We start from the raw sequence: 15873 nt of genomic DNA, 5'->3' as shown, positions 1-15873 counted from the left end.
TGGTTGCCCAGGAAACCATGTGTTTTCACTTTTCTGCAAGAAGGGGAGCCTGAAGAGGAAGGGCCTGGGCTGTGCACAGTGGAGGGAGTTGGGAGTGTGTGCCTTTGGGGTAAGCTTGAAAAGAGACTGCAGGGCCCCAAATGCCTGGGGGTGAGCAGCAGACCCAGACCAGCCAAGATGCTTGTTGATAATACAGAATCCTGGGCCTGACTCTGGCCCCATGAAGCAAGAGGCCTGGCGGGCAGAGCAGTCTGTGTTCTTAACCAGCTCCTGGCCTGGGAAGGATGTCATGGTTAGGAAGGAGGAGATGGGGCCAAGCCTGGCACCTCTTAGGGTCTCTGACTCTAACCATAAGGGCATAGTTGAGGCTGAGGGTGCGGCTTAGTTGGTAGAATGCTTGTCTAGCATGCCCGAAGCCCTGGGTACTATACTGAATAAACTGGACATGGTGGTGGTGGCGCATGCCTATAACCCCAGCACTCGGGAGATAAAGAATGGAAGATCAGAAGTTGAAGGTCATGCTTGGCTACATAGAAAGTTCAAGGCCAGTGTTACGTGCTGCATGACACCTTGTCTAAAAAAAGAAAGAGAGAGAGAGGAAAAAGGAAGGTGGGGGAGATTGGCATGCAGAACCCAGAGACCCCTCCATACTTTCATTTCCTGCAGCTGGTGCTTGTACTATAGGATAATCCCTCTCATGTTCATATTCCCAATTTGCGAAGCATGTACCCATCTGTAAAATGGGCATGCCACCGATTGTTGTGATTTCCTATTTCATGGGCTATAGACTCAGTCCTCCCTGCTGGTCTTGGGTGTGAGAGTATGCTCAATGGGACCCAGATTACCCTTCACCACACAACCCCAGACACCTCGGCATCCTTCTACCTAAATCACCCTCCCAGGCTTCCAGCCCAAGTCTGCTGGTGCACTGCCATCCTCCTCCATACCATCTGATTTAGCCCTGGTCCCCTCCCAGGTGTCACCAGCTCCTCTCCTTCCCTAGGACTCACATGAGGCCAGCTTCAGCCTTTCCTCTCAGCTCAGCATCCTTCCTAAGTCTGGCACACCATAAACCAACCTGGTCAGGCTTGCTGATGACTGGGAAAGTGGCCAGTCATCAGCAACTCTTAGGGTCAGGAGCCCTTACTGGGTGCCCAAGAAGAGAGGAACCTCATCATCACCATGCCCCATCTCAAGGAGGGAGCACTCTTCTGTTCTGGAGGGCTCCTACATTGTCGTTTTGTAGAGCTGGGATTGAATCTAGGGCCTAGCAAGTGCTCTTACTGAGCTATCCTTAACCCTGTTTTAACCTTTTGTTTAAAGGTCTTAGGGTCTCACTAGGTTGCCCAGGCTACCCTTGAACTCACTTTGTTGCCCAGGCAGGCCTCAAACCTGTCTCAGCCTTCCCAGTGGTTGAGACGACAGACCTTCATTACCACTCCCTGGTAGCACCCTTCAGTGGTCCCTAGGTGGTTCGTTAGCATTGGAGGGGAGATTTCAGTCCTGCCTCCCCGGGCACTGCAGACCTCAGGCTGGGACCCTATTCCTGGAGGCTGAAATGGAGAACATTTATTGAGCTCAGAGCCACCACCAGACCCAAAGCGGTGAGTGTGACTGAGATCAGAAAGAAGCCAGGGGCTTGTGGAGACCTGGTTATCTTCACCCAGCCTAGAGGGAGCCCATTGGATTCTAGAATCCAGTGGGGCCTAAATTGCAGGCTAACCTCCGAGTTAAACCACACCATGGGGACTAGCTGGCCCGACTTCTGCCACCTTTTCAGCGCCCCCCCCCCGACCCCACCCTCCAGGAGGGGGCGCGGGATCTCTTGAGAACACGCATGACTTGGGCAATGGACTCCAAACATCTCTTCTCTGCTATGAGGATTGGACAGTGTTCCCCACTCCATCGTCCTCTTGGTCCTTCCCAGGTCTCTTCTAGCTCAGCCCTGCTGCTCCCAGCACAGAGGAGGAACCCAGAGCCAGCTCGGCCGACGCACAGCCCCGGGGGACGCTCCCGCCAGCGCGGAGCCGGCACAGCAGAGAGGCAGGCGGCAGGCGGCAGACGGTGATAAGGCGGCTCCGAGGCCGCCGGGCTCAGACATCCGGCCCGGGGGCCCCTGGCCACCCCAATGTTCACTCTGCCGCCTCCAGGGGCCAGCAGAGGTAACAAGCGGTTATACCCTAGATGGCTCAGGAGTACAGGATGGATGGATCCTCCCCTCGCTGGAAAACCACCATCCTGGTGGTTGTCTGGTTCCCGGGACCCCAGGGACTGTCCTTTCAGGCTTGAAGGCACAGGGCTACTAGCATCCACTGAACACACTCTGTGTGCCCAGCGGTGGCCACCATTGTCCTCCAGTTAGGAACTGGAAGACAGACTGGAGGCCACCCTGGCTAAGCCCTCTGTTCCTCCAAGTGTTGCATGCCTCCAAGTTCCCTCTCAGCATCCGGTGTACAACAGCCCTTACATACATTAGCTTCCCCGAGCCCTTCTCTCTATTTTCAATCCAAAATTCAGCATTCAGATTTCCTAGGTCCCTTCTCAGTGCTAGGCTCTGCTCTGTCTGCCATTGTGGAGGCCACAGCAGAGCTGGATTCCTGTTCTAATGAGGACAGGTGAGTCAGGAGGAGGGTTTCTCCTGGAGCGTGGCCTCATGAAGTGGGAATCTGAAGTTACTGGGGGCTGAGAGGCATATTCTAGAAGCTTCCCATAAAAAGCATCACTGAATGAGACCCCAGAGAAGTCGGGGTGTTTGGAGAGGTGTGGGGAGCCTGAGGAGAGCCTTCAAGTTAAGGAAGTCCGGAGCAGGCCCCCTGTGAAGAGCAGGGGAGACCTGAGAGGTAACAATGGAGGATTCAGGTAAAGATGCTGCTGAAGGCAGGCAGAGTTAGAAGCCAGGAGCTTCTAACTCCTGTGGTCTGGTTGGGTTTATAAGTGCTCCGTGGCCACTGTGTGGTAGAGATAAGGGGAGGCCAGATAGAGGACAGTGGTGGGTGTCCGAGGAACTAATGGGAGGGGGGGGGCTTGTCCTGGATGGCTCCCAATAGGCAGTTAGCAGCTCTGACCTTCCTGGGACCAGATATACCCCTGACTGTTCCCTTGCCCAGGGTGTCCTCCAACCCAGCTCCCCTCCTCCTTGTGATCAGGTCCCTAAAGAGACTCCTGCTCTTCCTTTCTGCCCCTAAAGTGGGGACACCCTGCGTCAGGATACCCTTCCCAGTCTCCAGACAGCTTCATCCCACCGTTCACAGATACCGCTGCCACCCGGACGTGAGTGACCTCAGACCCCAGTTGCCTTTGTGGAACTGTTTATAGAGTGAGAGCCTGTGATGGATCATCTAAGGAGACTGTTCAGATAGACTAGGGACCTCAGGAACCTGGAATTCCCCCCAGGAATCTCATGCTGGGTATAAGGAAAAGGCTAAAAATTCTGGCACCAGCCACAGGGACAGCTTGTCTCCCAGAGATTCCATGCAGTTTTGACCTCTTATCAAACCACCTTGCCGGACAGACTGGAGCTGAGCCAAGGTGGTGGGCGGGACCACACTAGGACCATAACCACTCAGTTATGCATACCTCTGCACCTCTGTTTAAACCTGAACCCCATGTCAGCAAGCCCCTGAAGATGGACTGGCGGGTCACTGGACCTCTTTGGTCCTCTTTCCATGTGGCCACAGTGGATAGCTCTCCTTTGTCTGTTTTCGCTGTTAATTTGTCTAGTTGGCCATTGAGGATGGGTGGCCCAGCCTAACTTGCTATGACTACCTGGGCACAGGCTCTGACCTAGTAACTCCAGGAACAACCCTAGCTAGCTTTCTTTGGCTTCTGTGAAAGCAGCGGGTCTAAATGCCCCACCCCTCCCCCAGGAAGAAGCACAGTATACCCCCTGGCCTTTCCTTAGTCCAGGCATGAGTAGCTGGCCTAGCCACAGCCACTGTCCTCCAAAGACAACTTTCTTCCAGCTCCCCCTCCCCTGTCAGGGATGTCTCTATGGCCTCCACCAGCCTCAGAAACAAGCTCTGTCTTCCTGTTTCTTCCTTCTGGTTGTCCACAGACTCGGCCCAAAGATCCCCTCCTCCAGGAAGCCTCCCTGTACTTGATGTTGGGGGAAGGTTCAGGACAGTGGCGCCTGTCACGCTGACACTCAGGACAGCTATGACCCCACAACATGCTCCTCTTCAGGGCGTGTTTGAGTCAGGGTCTCACTATGTAGACCAGGCTAGCCTAGAACTCACTATGTAGATGAGGCTGGCCCTGAACTCACAGAGATCTGTCTGCCTCTGCCTCCTGAGGGCTGGATTAAGGACATATGCTACCATGGCTGGTAGTAACCTTGGACTTCTGATCGTCCTTCTCTACCTTCCATGCTTAGATAATAGGAATGCACAGCCATAGATTTATGGTTCTAAGGATCAAACCCAGGGCCTTGTGCGTGCAAGGTAAGCCCTCTACCAACTGAGCTATACCCCTAGCTTTTCTTTAGTAAGTGTGTGTGTGTGTTATACCTGTTCACGTGTGGGGGTACATGTTCATGTGTGTGTGTTGTGGGATGTGTCAAAGGTCAATAAGGAGTATCTTCCTTGGTCACTCTTCATTTCATTTATTTATTTATTTTTGACATTGAGGCTTGCCAATAAGACCAGGCTGGTTGACCAGCAAGCCCCGGAGATCCTCCTGTGGCCGGCCCACAGTGCTAGGATTACAACGGTGTACCTCCACACCTGGGTTTTTACATGGGCTCTGGGAACGGAACTCAGGTCCTCATCCTTGCTCCGGAAGCACTTTGCCCACTATCCCTCTTCCAGCCCCTCTACTGAAAGCTTTTGAGAGGGGTTGTTGCTTAAATGAAACAACTGGCCTGTGGGAATGTAAGTCTACATCTGCAGATCCTCAGCACAACCCAGATTTCCTCCCACCAGTTCAAAATCAAGGAACTGGGCAGGAAAGCTGGTTCTGTGGGTAAATGTGGTTGCTACACAAGCCTGAGGCCCCAGTTTGGATCCCCAGAGCATACATAAAAGCAGGAAGCAGTGTTGCAAGTGTGTACAATCCCAGCACTCCTTGCTGGGAGACACTGAGACAGGAGAATTACCATAAGCTTCAGTCTAGCTTGGCAGACACAGCGGCAAGAGACCCTGTCTCAAACAAGATGGAAAGGCATAGATCAACACCCAGGGTTGACCTATTAGCTCTAAGCACCTGCCCTGACATATGGGTCCCACCACACACACACACACACACACACACACACACACACACACACACACACACACACACAAGATCATGCACACACGTTCATATACTTTTCCACACACAGGGAATGTAAATATTAAGATAAAAATTACCAACACAGAAATGTACAGACTTACACGTAGCTGCTCCTCCCATTCAGCAGCTGCTTTTACAGCAATCTTACGGGCTTTGAAGGAAAAGAGAATACAGATGTTTTTAAATGACAGAACATTCGGGGCTGGAGATGGCTCAGCAGTTAAGAACACTCACTACTCTCACAGAGGCCCCGGATTTGGTTCCCCTCCAGTTTTCCAGTCTACCTACAAAGAACAAACAATCCTTCATAGAACTGGACCTGAATGACCTTCCACCCTTCCAGCATGCCAAGGATCAGATCTGGGTCAAGGCCTTCTTTCCCAAAGGCCTCAGTTTCCCCATTTGCATCTGGGCACTATAGCAGTTAGAAGTGATCTGTTGGATGGCCAGGCTTGCCAATGGGCCAGCATTAACTGGTCCATTCCTGTGCCCTGGCCCCTGAGCAGTCGGAGGGCCAGGAAGTTGGCCCAGGCCACTGCCAACCTTCAGAACGACTTCTCCCAGCCTCGTAGAGCTTCCCCGGAAAAAGTCTGCTGTACACAGCAGAGGCCCAGCCAAGCCCATAAGCAGCCCCCACACTTCACCCAGCCACACCCCCATTAGATACTTACACAGGTACATCACACCACACTCCAGACACCGGCAACAGAGAAGCCAACGGGCCACTGACTTTTAGGGTAGTTATTTATTAGCTGCCTCTCCTCCATTCATCCACGCACCCACCCATCCATCCACCCACTCCTCCACAGATTCCCAGGACACTCTGGATACCAGGAGTTCTTCGGCATGCTGGGGATTCAGGGTCAAGCAGAGCCATCCATCTGTGTTCTCTGGTCACCCAGGTGCTGACTCAGTGCTGATTTCCAGAATGCTGCCAGAGCTGAGCCCTGGGCATCTGAGCAAGGGTGGGCTTTCCAGATGGTCCCACAGAGGTGAGTCTTGGCATAGCTTGCTTAAAGGTCATCAGGGTCTGGGACCAACTTGCACGTAGATACCAAGAAAGCTTTAGGGTCTTGAGTGAGTGAACAAATCTTTTACAGAGATAGGCACAACCATCTCAGCTCAGCCTGTGCCTGGCAGACCAACATCCTGACTCTTGTCGTCATCATTACCACCCCCCATCCCCCCACCCCCACCCCCGCACTGGTTTCTCGCTTGCATTATGTGTGCATGAACACATGTGAGAACACACGTGGAGGTCAGAGGTCAACACTGGGCGTCTTCCTCACTCTCTCTCCATCTTGTTCTTCACGACAGAGTCTCTCACTGGACATGGAGCTCACAGATTCTGCAAGACTGTCTGGCCAGCAAGCTCCTCTCTCTCTCTGCCACTCCAGTGCTGGGGTTGTGGGTGAATGGCGCCAAGCCCAGGATTTTTTGTGGGGGTTCTGGGGGATCAAACTCCAGGCAGACGCTTTACCCACTGAGCCGTCTCCCCAGCCCCTGGATTTAAGGCTTTTTTTCTCATGTGTCTTCCCTATTAACTTTTGAGAGGTCATGCGGTAGGCTGGGTGATCGCCTGCCTTCTCTTCTTGTGGACCCCATCTTCACTACTGTTCAAATACGTAAACCGAGGGTACCATGCGCCTAGACGCACATCCACTTTCAGGCCACAGATCCCGTGCTTAACCCTTGATCTTGAAGAAGGCCAACGTTATGTTCTAATAGGGAGGAAGCCCTGAGCTGGGGGCAGAGCTCTCCCAGGCACTTGTTGTCTCTAGGGACCCCGATGACAGACAGGCTGTGAGGCCCCAGGACATGCCAGGGAAGGGCTGGCTTCCTGGGCCAGGCCGACAGGCTGGAGCTGCTGGGGTCAGGGGCAGGGAGGGGATGGCCCAGCCACCAGTCACCACTGGCTGGAGACTGAGCCTGGATGTCTGCTCCCTCCCGGCTGGCGGCCTCCCAGGGGCTCTGAGCTGGGAGCCTGGCTGGCCCCGGCTTTCCCCAGGGCCTGATAAAGCAGCAACAAGCGCTCTTCTGTGAGGGGAAGGAAGCGTCCGCACACAAAGAAGGGAAGGGCCCTGATTCCATCGGCTCCACGGGGCCTCAGCTGCCCTGGCAGGCTGGGCAGCCTGCAGAGCTGGCGGCAGGATGCTGGAGGCGCTGTGGGTCGGCAGTCACGGTGCTCGTCCTGGTTCCCAAGCCGGCTGCTGCACCAATGTCTCCTCACAACAGGCTGTGGGTAGAGTGGTCTTGGGGGTCTGGGCTGGGGCCAGAGTTCCATGGCCAGTTGGAAGCAAAGCCAGGCTAGGAACTGGCTCTCTGGTTCCAAATTCCAGACCCCTCTCGCCCTCCAGCGGGTTAGAACAGCCAGCTTTCCCAGTCTCTGGGGTGCTGCAGGGCTGGGGCTCGGGGCTGAAGCCCTGATTCCTGGGCTAGCGGGCTTTCCCTGAGGGCTCTGAGAGCAGGTGGGAAGAGGGAGCAAAGAGCTATGTTTCTTTCTAAAGTTAGTCATAGGGAAGGATGGGGGCGACGGCTCCGTCAGTAACGCTCTTGCCTTGCAAATGCCACAAAGACCTGGGTTGAACCCCCAGATCCCACATCCTAAAAAAGTCGGGCATGGTCGTTCACACTTGCAATCTCAGCAACGGAGAGGAGGAGAAGGGTGGCCCCTGGCCGGTGGCTCCCGCCCAGCAAGAAGTACTTTCTCAAAAAACAAAGTGGAGAAGTTTGAAGAACAACAGCTGAGGTTGGCCTCTGGGCCTCCACGCTCACATAGAAGCACAGGCACACACGCACGTGTGCACATTCACACGCACACAAATGAAGTTAGTCACGGGGGAAGGAGGAGAAGAATGAGGCAGGGTTGGCCTCCTGCCTTTCTCTGGGGACCCTCTGGGATGAATGGGGGCCTGGGAGGTCTGGGGGTCTGCAGGTGAGACTTCCCATGGCCTCTGCCACCTATGTGAGCTGCCTGGTCCTTAGAGCAGGATATGAGCCCCATCCCACTGGGCCCCAGAGGGGAGCCTCAGAGGCTGTGAGCATGGCCTCCTCAGGCCCAGGCTCCCGCCAGCCTGCCAGGCCCAGTCTGAGGTTTTTCAGGCATGCTGGCTGCTGCCCACACACTGACCGCCATCTCCAGGGACCTGCCTCAAAGACTGCTCTTCCCAGATGCCCCCAACCTCAGAAATGAGTTCGGGGGAGGAACAGAAGCCCCGCTAAGGGCCACAAGGAGCCAGGCTCACTTCGGCCTGCCAGTTCCCACCAAAGGGCAGGCAGGCAGCAGGCTGTGCCCAAGGCAGGGGCAAGGTGCTGGATGTTTGTGCCTGTGCTCTGCTGTCACAGAGTAGAGAGTTCATCCGGGTGAGGCTCACAAGGGACCTCAGACCTCGTTTTACTAATGTAGATTTTTTTTCCTCAGTCAACACCCCCAGGCCAGGTCAGGATGGGTGAGCCCCAGAGCCTGCCCAGCAGGAACTCATAGCCACGGGGAACCTCATATGTCTTTACCCTGGGGACAGGGACAGAGCCATAGACATAGCATACATGGGACAGCTTCTTGGTGCCTGGTCCTCTCACATCAGACAGAGACCTTCGGAGACTATCTGAAGCCAGAAAGCTGTGAGGCCGGAGGGGCCAGGGCCTTCCCAGAGCTGCACTCCAGGCTTAGGCCTTCCCTGCATTTGGGGGGTCCAGAGAGAGAGAGGCTCAGAGTACATCCCTGGGAGGCCAAAGATGCTTTTGGAAGAGGTAGGGCTGGGACTAGACCTTGGAACGAACCTGAACGTACCTCACCCGAGGCTCCCTTTCCAATTCCTTGTGTCTCTACAAAGTCACCCACCTGGGGTCCCCAAGAGTATCAAATAAGGACCTAGAATCACTGGTTACCAAGCCAGAATGGATTAACCCAGCATGGGCTGGTTGGCCAAGCAGAAGCCCAGGGCTCCTGGCTCCTAGCTCAGCTGGGGTTCTCTCCCTCACAGCAGCAGCACATCTCAGCCAGGCAGAGTTCCACTGGAGTCTCTCTCTCTCTCTCTCTCTCTCTCTCTCTCTCTCTCTCTCTCTCCTCTCTCTCTCTCTTACTGTGTAGATGAATCTCCTTCCTGGGGTGTCTGGGCTTACACATGAGTGCTGTAGGGAACCAGGGACTCTCAGCTTGGTGTGGTACTGGAGGAGTCACAGGGTGAGGAGGGGCTCAGGACAAACTAGTGGACCCCGAGTGTTCATGCCGGCAACATGACACCCACCATCCTCCTGTTCTCACGCCAACTAGGGTCTCAGCAGAGGGGACCCTCCTGCTCCTTCAGGTGGGCGTCATGGGGTGGGCTCTGGGACCAGGACTGCTTCTGAGCCTGGGTGACCTAAACTGCCAGGGAAAGGGGCTGGGGGAGAAACACAAAACACAAAACAAACGTGTAACCGCCCCTGAAGGAAAGTCCAGAGTCTAATTCTAAACAGGAAGAGCTAGGCGTCAGGCTCTGAGGAAGATAGTCGGCCTCTGAGCAAAGAAACAACAAAAAAGAGGCCCAGGAGAGCTAGGGGAGGGCACTTCTGCCCTGGGGGTGGGGGGGTGGGGGGTGGGGGGACTTCCCGGCTCTCCCTTGCCCCCAGGGTGCAGGTGTCAAAGGGCCTGGGCCCAGCTAGACCCCCTTGCCTGTGCAGAGGGGTACCAGGCCCAGCAACAAAGATGGGCACTCCAGAGCCTGGCAGCCTGAGGTTGGAATCTGGGCAGGCGACTCTGAACTTGTGCATCCCCTTCAGCAAGACGGCTCACCAGGTAAAGGTGCTTGCTGTGCAGACCTGGAGACCCGAATTCGATCCCAGGAACCCCCGTAAAGATGGAGGGAGAGAACTGACTCCACCAAGCTGCCCTCTGCCCTCTGTATGCACTCTATGACATATGTGCCCCAAACAGGTACATCATATGCACGCACAATCACAACAACAACAATAATCATGAATTAGAAAAAGAAATGTAGCTAAAAACGGCTCCCCTGAAGAGCAGGGCTGCCAGCACACAGGGGGACTACTGTGACCCATCCCCAGGTCCTGACCAACTTTGATGCTTACCAGAGCCCCCAGTAGCCACAATCCCAGAGTGCAACACCTCTCTATCTCATTTTAAAATTATTATTATTATTATTATTATTATTATTATTACTATTATTATGGTTTTTTGAGACAGGGTCTCATGTATCCCAAGCTGGCCTTAAACTCCATATGTAGCCAAGGATGACCTAGAACTTCTGATCCTCCTATCTCCGGTGTTTGTTTATTTGGTTTTCTGAGACAGTTTCTCTGGGTAGCCCTGGCTATCCTGGAACTCACTCTGTATGTAGACCAGGCTGGCCTCGAAGTCACAGAGATCCATGAGTGCTGGGATTCCAGGCCTGGCCCACCATGCTGGTTTATGAGGTGCTAGAGACTGAACCCAGGGCTTCACACAACTCTACCAAGCAGTCTAACAACTGTGCCACACCCTCAGCTCCAAGAGAGCTCTTATAATATTTTTGGGGAAGGAAAAACTGAGGCACAGGAAGAGGTGAGTGGCTTGTTGACGGTGTATACCTGACAGTGTCTGAGGAGGCACCAGGATCCCTCCCTCCCCCGACCCCCACGGTCTGCCTCCAGAGGCTGCTCAGCCTTATTTGAAAGGTGAACTTGTACAAAGAGGACCTAGGCCGGTCACCTAGCCTGACGCTGGAAACCTTGGGAAGAAGTCCTCTGGGCCTCGGTGTTCCTACCTGTCATGGGATGGGTAAGCAGATGTGACCCTTGACTCTAAGGCATTCAACAATCTCCCTCCCCTTTTTCTTCCTGATCCCTTCAAGACCCTCCTTTACCCTCCTTCATCCCCACTGCTAAAGAACAAAGCTAAGGGGTCGAAGTGTGGACTTCTAGGCCATACTGCCTCTGCTTGCCCACCCTGGAGTGGCCCTGGCAAAAGGGCAGCCGAGGAGGAAGGCCAAGCCTAACCCTGCAGGAGCCCAAGAGCAGGATAAGAAAGCTGCAGGAGCCAGGCGGTGGTGGGGCATGCCTTTAATCCCAGCACTCTGGAGGTAGAGGTAGGCGGATCTCTGTGAGTTCAAGACCAGCCTGGTCTATAGAGAGAGTTCCAGGACATGTACCAAAACTACACAGAGAAACCCTGTCTTGAAAGAAAAGAAAAGAAGGAAGGAAGGGAGGGAGGGAGGAAGAGAGAGAGAAGAGAGAGAGAGAGAGAGAGAAGAGAGAAGGAAGGAAGGAAGGAAGGAAGGAAGGAAGGAAGGAAGGAAGGAAAGGAAGGAAGGAAAGGAAGGAAGGAAGGAAGGAAGGAAGGAAGGAAGGAAGGAAGGAAGGAAGAAAGAAAGAAAGAAAGAAAGAAAGAAAGAAAGAAAGAAAGAAAGAAAGAGAGAGAAAGCTGCAGGAGCAGCTGTGCCCTTGAGCTACCCATGAGGATCAGGCTCTTTCCCATCAGCCCCAAATCCTCTCACTATAGGAGGTCCTCAAGGAGTGGGCCTCCTCATGAATGCCTCTGAGCTCCTCCTCTACTCCTAGGCTTCCCTGGGGTTGGGGCTGGGGCTGGGGCTGGGGCTGAGGCTGGGGCTGGAGCTGTTATTACCATTGGCTTGCAAAAGAGGAAACTAAGACCCAGCGAGATCAGATCAAGAAACACACTCCCAGGTTAGCAACTGGTAAGAGGCTGAGGTGGGACTTGACCCCAGGCAGGCTGGCGTCAGAATTCTGGAGAGTGGTCCAGGGTCTCTGAGAGAGCCTCGTCCCGGTCTCCACAGCAAGCCTTCACCCAACACACCAGACACCCAAGACGCATCAAGGGCCATGATACGACGACGTAGTCAGCCTCCCAACAGGGCTGGCTCCACGTGTCCCCTCTCAGCAGCTTCAAGAGGCCGAATTCAACAAGTGCCCGGTCACTCAGTACGCATGGCATGCCCTCCGCACACAGGGCCAGGACCGGAAACCACTGGCCGGCCAAAGCCAGGCTGGAGCCGACGGGCTCATGTCCTAGATTCTTTTTTTTTTTTTTTTTTTTTTTTTTTTTTTTTTCCGAGACAGGGTTTCCCTAGCTTTGGGGCCTGTCCTGGACTAGCTCTGTAGACCAGGCTGGCCTTGAACTCACAGAGATCTGCCTGCCTCTGCCTCCCGAGTGCTGGGATTATAGGCATGCGCCACCACCGCCCGGCCATATCCTAGATTCTTAATTTTCTCTGCTGTGTCTCAGTGAGATACTACTTGGGACATGGCTAGGTGGCCTCTGGGGGTCAGAGCCATCTTCTGTCACCTGGTCAATGTCCATGCTGCCCTCATTTGGAGGAGGGAAGCTTACTCATAGGCTGAGCCCCCAAAAAATCTGAGGCACCCTAAGAATGTTCAGATAAGCTCTTTGGTCTTAAATCCCACCCCTAACATGTTAACAATCAGCAAAGGGCCATTGGTGGTTTTTAAAAACCTCTGTGTACTATGGATTGATGATTGATTGTGGGTGGTGGGGGTTGCTGGGAACAGGACTCAGAGCACTGTCTGTGCTAGGGAAGCGCACAGCCTCTCCAGCCTCAGTCCTAGAGACTAAAATGTGACAAAGATAATGAGTAAGATATTGCTTCAAAATGCAAGTTTCTTTCAAAATAATAGAATGAGTACTTGAGGCTTGCCCCAGGAAGGCCACCTGTTTCCTTTGCACACTGTGTAAAGAAAGGCTCTAGGTCAGTGGTTCTAACCTTCCAAACGCTGCGACCCTTTCATTCAGTTCCTCGTATTGTGGTGACCCCCCAACCATAAAATTATTTTCGCTGCTTCCTCATAACTGTGATTTTGCTACTGTTATGAATTATAATGTAAATAACTGTGTTTTCCAGTGGTGACCTCTGTGAAAGGGTCATTTGACCCTGGGGTCGCAACCCCCAGGTTGAGAATCACTGTTCTACGCTAACCATCCCTCACCTATAGTCTTCATTATGCATGCCCCCCACCCCCACCCCTACCAAAGGACCACATGTAAACTCTACTGGGGGTCAGAGATGCTGAGCTGCTGAGGCCTCGTCCAAGGTCAGGAGCCAGAGCTGCCAACCTTTCTTCACCCGGGGGCCTGACTCGCAGGCCTGGCATTATCTGGAGGCCACTTCTCTTAGAGCCTACACATGTCACATCTGTGCCTCAGTCCTCTGAAGAAGGCCTTGCCCCTGCCCAGCCTTTTCTTCCCATCCCTCGGCATCTGCCAGGGTCATCACCACCACTGTGGCAGGAACTGGTTAATGTCCCCTCTGCGGGGATCTAGCGGGTCCTATCCACACTGTAATTAGAAGCACATTTCCACCAGGCGCAGTGGTGCTGTTCCAACCTGAGGGCTGAGAGCGTATCTCCCTAGTCTAGTCCTCAGACAGGCTCCTCCGCTCACAGAACCGTCCACCTGCAGGGAACCCAAATTCTGTGCAAGGTCACCAGTGTGCACTGCCGGGGCTTGTGGTGTCTCTCACTTGGGGACCCTCACTCTCGCTTGCTGGTTACCGACAGACCTGTGGGACAAGTGCAGGGCACACAAGCTGAGTCCAGTCTGCAGAGGAGTAAGTGGAGGCCAGAGAGGCCGGTATCCCCAGAGCAGGGCAGCTGACACAGATCCAGAATGGAAGCCATGCGAATTGTTTAAGACTTCCGGAAGGACCTAGGGGTACTTCCCTATCCAGGAAGAGAATGCCCATAAAGGGCCAAATGCAGGAGGATTTTTCCCTCTTTCTTTCTTTTTTTTTTTTTCCGTTTTTTTTTTTTTTTTTTTTTTTTTTTTTTTTCGAGACAGGGTTTCTCTTGTGTAGCTTTGCGCCTTTCCTGGAACTCACTTGGTAGACCAGGCTGGCCTCGAACTCACAGAGATCCTCCTGCCTCTGCCTCCCGAGTGCTGGGATTAAAGGCGTGCGCCACCACCGCCTGGCCTTTTTTCCGTTTTTTTGAGACAAGGTTTCTCTGTGTAGTTTTGGTGCCTTTCCTGGATCTTGCTCTGTAGACCAGGCTGGCCTTGAACTCACAGAGATACGCCTGCCTCTGCCTCCTGAGTGCTGGCATTAAAAGCATATGTCTCTCTCTCTCTCTCTCTCTCTCTCTCTTCTCTCTCTCTCTCTTTTGTTTTTTGTTTGTTTGTTTGTTTTTTGAGACAAAATTTCTCTAAGTAGCTCTGGTTGCCCTAGTCACTTTGTAGACTAGGCTGGCTTTGAACTCAGAGATACCTCCTGCCTCTGCCTCCCAAGTGCTGGGACTAAAGGTGAGCGCCACCACACTCAGCTATTTGTTCCTCTTAAAGACTTATTTTTGACTGGACTCAGGCAGAAGCTCTCAGTACAGGTAGCCTGTCTCTTGGCAATCTGTTCTTGGTGGTTTTTTTTTTTTTTTTTTTTTTGGCTTCCATTATTCTCTCAGCCAGAAGTTTAGCATATTCTGCAGCCTTCTTGTTTTTCTCTTTCTTTTTTTTTTTTTTTTTTAAGATTTATTTATTTATTAGGTATACAGAAGAGGGCACCAGATCTCATTGCAGATGGTTATGAGCCACTATGTGGTTGCTGGGAATTGAACTCAGGACCTCTGGAAGAGCAGCCAGTGTTCTTAACCTCTGAGCCGTCTCTCCAGCCCCTCCTTGTTTTTCTTAGTGTGTTGTTTCTTCAGAGCATAACATTGGCGTTTGTGTCACAGGACGCATGGAGTGACAGATGCTGAATCTTGGGTGGTTTGGTGCTGGGCTTCTTACCTTCTTTGTTTACAGGCTTTCTGACAACATATTGGTGGACATCATCTTCGGAGACCACCAGGGTCCCAACCACTGAGGCACAATAGTATCTGTCAGTCCAGGAACATCCTCTCCCCCACCCTACTCCACCTCCTTTTAAAAAACAATAACCAAGTTGAAAACACTCAGATCAGCATCCACAGTGCACATACAGAGTAAATGGGTGGCTTCCTTGGTCTATAACAAGAGTGGCCCTTACTCCACAGCAGTGGCACTCTGCCGTGGTCAAGACACCTTGTTTCACACGGAAACCTTGTTTGTCATTTCCACCACTGATTTGGACCACGGAACCCTTCCACATTTCACCCAGAGCATCAGCAGCTACTTCTGTGGCCATGCACTTCTCAGAGAAACTATAAAGTCTGTGTTCATCGTCCACTTCCGTGAGTTCCTGACAGCCGGGACCTGGGAAGGAGACATTCAGCTTCATCTTGACACAGCTGACTGCCTGGGAGGGGCCGTGAAAAAGAGCCAAGTGCAGGAAGTTTTGAAGCAGGAGGCCTGGACTCCGTGTTCACCCCCAGTGTCTGTGACCTTGGCTATTCCTTTTCTGTTCCGAATCTGTAAAAGGAGAGACAGGATTGCTGTGCCCAGCCCCCAGCAAGTCCTATCGATCGGTTACTGTCATCTATAAGTTGTACGAGGGGACATGGCTTTGTACCAGCAGTCAGGAAGGCTCCCTGGAGGAGGCAGGAGGTTTGATGGATGGTAAGGAACCAGACAGGCAGGCAAGCAGAAACAGTTATAAGTCATAGCTACAGAGAGAGCACGGAACAGGGAGTCAGAAGTTCTAGCAGTGCTACTGTGGTGCTGTGACACTACACACACACACACAC

General features: G+C 53.2%; 1 pseudogene; it reads right to left on the bottom strand.

The window, feature by feature from the left end:
• Positions 1–7174: 7174 nt before the first annotated feature.
• On the bottom strand, positions 7175–15594 carry LOC114690049 (annotated as a pseudogene).
• Between the last annotated feature and the right edge of the window lie 279 nt (positions 15595–15873).

The sequence above is a fragment of the Peromyscus leucopus genome, chromosome 7 (assembly GCF_004664715.2).
Source record: "Peromyscus leucopus breed LL Stock chromosome 7, UCI_PerLeu_2.1, whole genome shotgun sequence".
NCBI classification, from domain to species: domain Eukaryota; kingdom Metazoa; phylum Chordata; class Mammalia; order Rodentia; family Cricetidae; genus Peromyscus; species Peromyscus leucopus.
Note: the sequence above shows the minus strand (reverse complement) of the source record. Positions and strands in the feature narration are given on the sequence as shown.